The following is a 6054-nucleotide window of genomic DNA, read 5'->3' as shown; positions in this document are numbered from 1 at the left end:
AATCACAATACTGTCTAGACCAGACAAACGGAAACTGTGATGTTAGGATGTACTAAGTAATCTCTACAGTAAACTGTTGTTGCACAAATTTTCCCTTCTTATTCTTACTAAATACCGAGTTTCTTTATTGCCAATTTCAAGTTTTATTCTTCACGCTCTGATAACTCTCATGCTAGAAACCGTGAATCAGGGCAAAATTTTGTGTTTTGGTTCGTGGGATTACATAACGTTTTGTACATTCCCCGTAGAAACATGCAATCACCTTTTCGTACCCCCTGTTTTCCTAATCCACCAATTTCACAGCAAATAGAACCAGTTGAAACTAGGCGCTCACGGACATTTCCCGAGGAAGGTCGTGCCTTTCCTGTGTTATCTCTACCCATCCATAACCAGGTTTCTCCGAAACTTACGCCACCTACAGGGAACAAGATCTTAATCAAGTCTCTTCTTTTCGACCTTAACTGTAAAGACTTTTATGCAGTGTTCATTAGGCGAGTTGGGACTTTCTTCTGTGGACGCTAAAGCGATCAATTTCAGATTCGCAGGCTTTGGTAGCAGTTGGGAAGAAACCGTTACCATTATAATCTTTGCGAGGGTTTCATTGTAGGCTATTGAAAAACGGACAACGTGTGTTGGTCAGTACAAAAAGTTTATTAGTCGCGTTACACACTTGATGTTCAGGAATCTCCGACAAATAATCGGTAAGATTAATACTGACGAGTTGAGACAATCTTGTAACAAAGTTCTTTAGTTTTTGTATTATCATTCTCTAACTCTTATTACTGGTACAATGATGTGTTCATCAAAAATCTATTCTAAAAATACTTCTGGTAGGTTCACACTGAACCAAAGTAGCTTTTAGAAAATAAAAAACGGGTAGTGATTCTATAACTAAGTATATTGTGGTAATTAAGAATTTTTTCTAAGTGTGAGAATACGACAACTACCAACATTAATACTAACGGACAATGGCGGATTCATAAATTTCGTTTGGGAACGTTAACTTTGGAATAGGATTAGTATACATAAGGTTGAATGGACACGTAAACTGTATTTATTTAACAATTTACTGAACATTTATAATCCTTTAATACATTTGTATAATGTCTGCTATCTAATCAAATTTCAATATGTCTATGTACTGTAAGTTCCATTCCTGAATATAATTGTAAATAGGTACTACTACCACTTTCATCTCTGGGAAATGTTATCAAAATTAATTCAATATATTTTCAAATAACATTCTTCTTGAATGCTTTTTGGCGAAGGTGTCTGCTACTTTGTTTGTCTATTGAGCTGGAATAACATGCATTCATTAGAACAGGATCGTTCAACCGTTCTTGACTCATTATAGATCTTCATGTCTTTAAAATACTAAATTCACTCCAAGTGTGTTCACATTGTACACACGATTCTCAAAAAATCTGAATATTTGGAAAGCCTATTGTGTTGCATTTTTTAAGTTCCCCTGTAGCTGTGTTTGGATTTTGATCCACCACTTTCCATGTTGCTTTACAAAGTCTTAGTTCAGATGAAATTCCACTAGGGCTGGGCAAGTAAGCTGCACTTTACAAAGCTTTAGTTGTTGATGTTGTCGGGTTGTTAAATCTAGCACCTAAAGATGGCAACAGTTCATTCAGGTATGAAATTACTATTACTTGTCTTCAGCTATCTTCATAATCATAGATACTACTGTGCTGTTAAACAGTTCCTTAGCTACCGGTCCATGATTTGACGGCGGTCCATCAAAACCATTTTGCTTGCCCCTGGGATTTCACGAAAACCAACAAACTGACAGAATATTCATATGTAAATCGTAATAGTTTTTGTTGTCCTTGCATTTTATTTTTAGTGGTTCGAAACAGTCGAGAAGGTGGCGAGCCGCTCCTGGTATCGAAAAAATTAAAGCATTGCCCTGAAACACTTACCAATATCGCTCATGAGGGCGCACTCGACCTTACGGGGTGATCCGCAAACTTTCACAGCAATGTTTTTTGTAGGTTGGTAGGTCTAGGAAATCTATATTCAGACTCGGGGGTGGATTGGAGCACCGCAAGGCCTCCCCTAAATCCGCTACCGAGTTAGCCATCATTACAAAATATTGTACTCCAGATGTTAATAGATGTTAAGGCTGTATCATTCTATGCTCAGCTTTTCCACTAATTTGTACCTGAAATATTTTATGAAGTTCTTGGTAGTAGATAGTGCTCGTAAAATAATTTATTGGTATATAGAACAACGTCAATAAATAAATAAATACCTAATCGGATAGTGTTAACACTAAGTAGAGATTGCATGGATGCCCGTATTAAAGCTATAAAAAAGTCATTTGGATTTTCTTCTTTACATGTCATCATAAGCTAGCTATGAATAGCTACCCGGCATTTTGTTTGTTTCCAATTAAGCACAAAGCTACACGATGGGCTATCTGTCCTCTGCCCACCACGGAATATCGAAACTCGAATTCTAGCGTTGTAAGTTCGCAGACATTCCGCTGTGACACTGTGGGGCGTTACCTGTCATACTCGCTCTATCTCCGGTGTATATGCTGCTTTTCAGCTATAAAGATCGCCCCAAAGTTGAAAACCAGCAAATAGCCAAAATCTAGGTTTCTTATTTTTGTTCATCATCTTTCTACAACAGGCCTAGCGCCTATCTAGTTCTAGTAGTAACTATTATTTTATAGAGCAAAACAGTCTTCACGATCTTTAACTACCTATTTTTGTGTGCAAAATTTGTAAAGATTCAGAATAGACTCTATAACCTAATAACACACGTACCTCATCTTATTAAAAAAAAACTATTAAGAAAAAAAACATTATCGATAAATAAAAAAAGCTATGTAATACTGGCTACTGAACTTGAAACAAAAAAGATAGGGATGGAAGTGGACATATCACTTAATGCGATTAATGATCACATAGCAACCTAAGCTGTCTCGACTTTAGATGGAGAATAGAATCCCTATATTACTGGCTTCCTCACTGGCAGAAGAACTAGAACCAAAATTTTCAATCGTAAAATATTACTCTATTGTAAAATTGTCATAAAAGTAGTATCCTATAGTTAACTAAAGGGAAAGTATAATGATGAAAGCTGAGATTATATTCCAAAACGTAGCTTTCGGTAGAGAAAGTGAAAATTCCAGACAGCTTATTCTGATATTTGATCATAAGCCGATTGTAATATTTCCGTCCTATCTTTAGTTCCTTTTTTTCAAATTCAATAGCCAGCTCTACCTAGATTTTTTCTATTTAGCGATAAACTTTTTTTTTGTATTTGTAAGTATTTAAGGAAAGTGTAACTGCTTTAACTCTTTTGTTTCAGTAGGCATATGCCACTAACATATACAAATATTTGTGTGTCTGAAAATTGCTGTATTAAATAAATATTCTGAGAAATACGTATATGATAAAACCAATATTATAATTCACTAATGTTGAGTGTATTGCATGTTAATCAACATAATTTTTTTAAATAAATGTCCGAGTAATAATTTGACTTAACTTTCTCACAGTCAGAATATAATCCCTTGTGAAGTATTTCGGACAATAATGTCTAAACATTTCTTGTTGATATGAGAAGTAATAATACAAACCACAAGTCAATATGTATATTGTGATAAGCTATATTTCCAGTGTAGTAATTTAGATTGATAGAGGGCGTATGACATTAATATCAAGTTAGTTCATAAGAGTGGTCCTAGAATACATAAAGTTCACGATGATGTCGTAATTTCGACTAATACCTAAACGTGGGTGCATCGGTATAAATACAAGTAATCATTGAAGTGTTGGATAAGAATTTGTATAGTGAAAACACCAAATTTAATTGAATAGTTTGTTAAACATAAGTGTATAATAAATTGATACTTGAAAGTCAATACATAGGACAGATGTACAGCAAAATTATGAACCAGTTAACTTGTTTCGAAAGTCGCATTCTGAGAACCATGCAACTGATGATTTTTTATTACCGTTTCTAAAGGTAAACAGTTTTATTTGCTTTATCAGGATGCAAGGTGTATACAGTTACTGATTCTTTATTATTAAAAGATAAGTAGAATTGAAATAAAACATGTTTGAGTCACCTCAAAGTAAAGTATAAAACTGTGCTCATCACTTCTAAAGATTGCCATTCAGTATTCGTCTGAAAGTAGCAGACAAATTTAAGTTAAACAAGTTCTAATATTATAATCTTGGAAATCATAGGAGATTATTCAAAGTATCCACACCTGATTTCAGGACGGGCTGAATTTTGTCGTGAGTATAACCATTAAAATTACTCTATTTTAATCCTAAACTTCAATGAACAAAAATGGCGCCATAATATCTTTGAATCTTAGTGTTATGTTTTGAGCAGCTACGTTGGTAGCTCAATAGGTGTTAAGATGTTCAATTTAAGAAATACAATAATTAAAACTGACCACTTTCGTTACCGAATGTTAGTATAAAAACAAAACTTATTTACGTTACGGAAAAAATATGCAATTGTTATAATGGAGCGATCTTTTCCTCATCAAAATGTTTTCATTAAATATTGCAAAAAAATCTCAATCTGCGCAAATAATATTTAAAACATTGTACTTGCTTATACATATATATTGTGTGTGTGTGTGTGTGTGCATGCATGTATGTTAAAGTAAAAAAAAAAACAACTGAATCTTTAGTTAATCCGGACTTGTTCTAATTGGAGATCGCTAGTGGTGAAGCATGTGTTTGTTGACTATCACTTTTTTAAATGAAACATTGTCTAGTTCTAACGTAGCGTGTCTCAGCGACGAGAATAAGCCTTCAACTTCCACTGTACAAGCTGTAGGTCACTATATTCTGGTGACCATGACGTTATTTCGACCTACGTTTGTCCTTCGATATACAAGTTACTCAACTGCACTATCCACGGTACACGACATTTAGATGTGATTTGTCAGAAATTATTTATGAAAGAATTTCACATTCACAACAGACTTGTAACCAACGCTGTTTCTATGTAAAAACCATTATACCGTAGATAAGAAAAACAAGTTATAAGAATGGGTTGCGTCATTATGACCGTTATTCCTTGCATAGCATCACGTCTACATACGAATATTTAAAGCGATTTTAACCTTCACCTTACTGACTTGTTTTTATACTGTTTGCTGCCTGTGTGGGTCCATGTATTACATCACATTAAGTTATTTTATGTTTGCTTTGTGTGTGTGTGTGTGTGTGTGTGTGAAGCATAGTTATTTCTTGTAAGTTATATAGCGGGTAACCGTAAGTACAATCATCAATTCAATTTGCTAAATATGTTTTTCTCTATTACTTGATACCGCCACTAACATATCCTGATACCGCCACTAACATATCCAAGCCATACCATTTAAAGACCTCCCCCCAAAAAAAAGAATAAAACTTGTACTCGCACTAGCATTCTTTTATAGTGGGTTTGAAAGAAAAACATTTCAATTAGTATTGTTGAGCACACTAAAATTAATTTCTCAAAAAATATTGTCACTATTGGTAATGATCCTATCTATTGTTACCAGTTTTTAACAACTGACGCGAACATTATTACAAAGATGTAGAGCAGAATTAATAGAAAATGCTGTTTCTCCTGACAGTTAAAATACAGGACGATGTTATATGACGCTTCTCTCCTTTATTTAATCCTTAATGATCTCGTCAGATGCTTATTGTATATCATTCTTTATGAAAGGTGGTAATAACCGACTAATTCGACTGATTAAATACTCGTATCTTTAAAATTCAAAGTCAGGTATCTAAAACAAAGTGGTAAGTTACCCATTTCAATGTTTATCCCACTTCTTGAACAAAGAACGTTTCCAGTTAACGCGCAAAACATTACAGTAATCAACCAGCCAACTCTCGGTGGTGGGTGTTAACACACATAATGAATCATCTTTATACAATAAGGTCCGACGTTGTGGTAGACTTGTAGTAGATGTTGAATTGCAGTTTTGTATTCTGTTTCTTTGGTGTAGTATTTTTGTAAACGATATCCTTTAGAATCCGTGAAAAACAGCCCTGCTAAAAAGACAACAGATCTACA

General features: G+C 34.3%; 1 protein-coding gene across 2 annotated transcripts in view; it reads left to right on the top strand.

Annotated features, from left to right (window-relative positions):
* Positions 1 to 460: 460 nt before the first annotated feature.
* Positions 461 to 6054, top strand: part of LOC106465386 (chorion peroxidase-like) — a 64135-nt gene continuing 58541 nt past the window's right edge. For both annotated transcript variants that reach the window (XM_022393284.1, XM_013925610.2), the window contains exon 1: positions 461 to 701. The gene's annotated coding sequence lies outside the window, so the exon portion shown is untranslated. The remainder of the gene's footprint in view (positions 702 to 6054) is intronic.

Source organism: Limulus polyphemus, unplaced genomic scaffold (assembly GCF_000517525.1).
Source record: "Limulus polyphemus unplaced genomic scaffold, Limulus_polyphemus-2.1.2 Scaffold1928, whole genome shotgun sequence".
Classification (NCBI taxonomy): Eukaryota; Metazoa; Arthropoda; class Merostomata; order Xiphosura; family Limulidae; genus Limulus; species Limulus polyphemus.
Note: the sequence above shows the minus strand (reverse complement) of the source record. Positions and strands in the feature narration are given on the sequence as shown.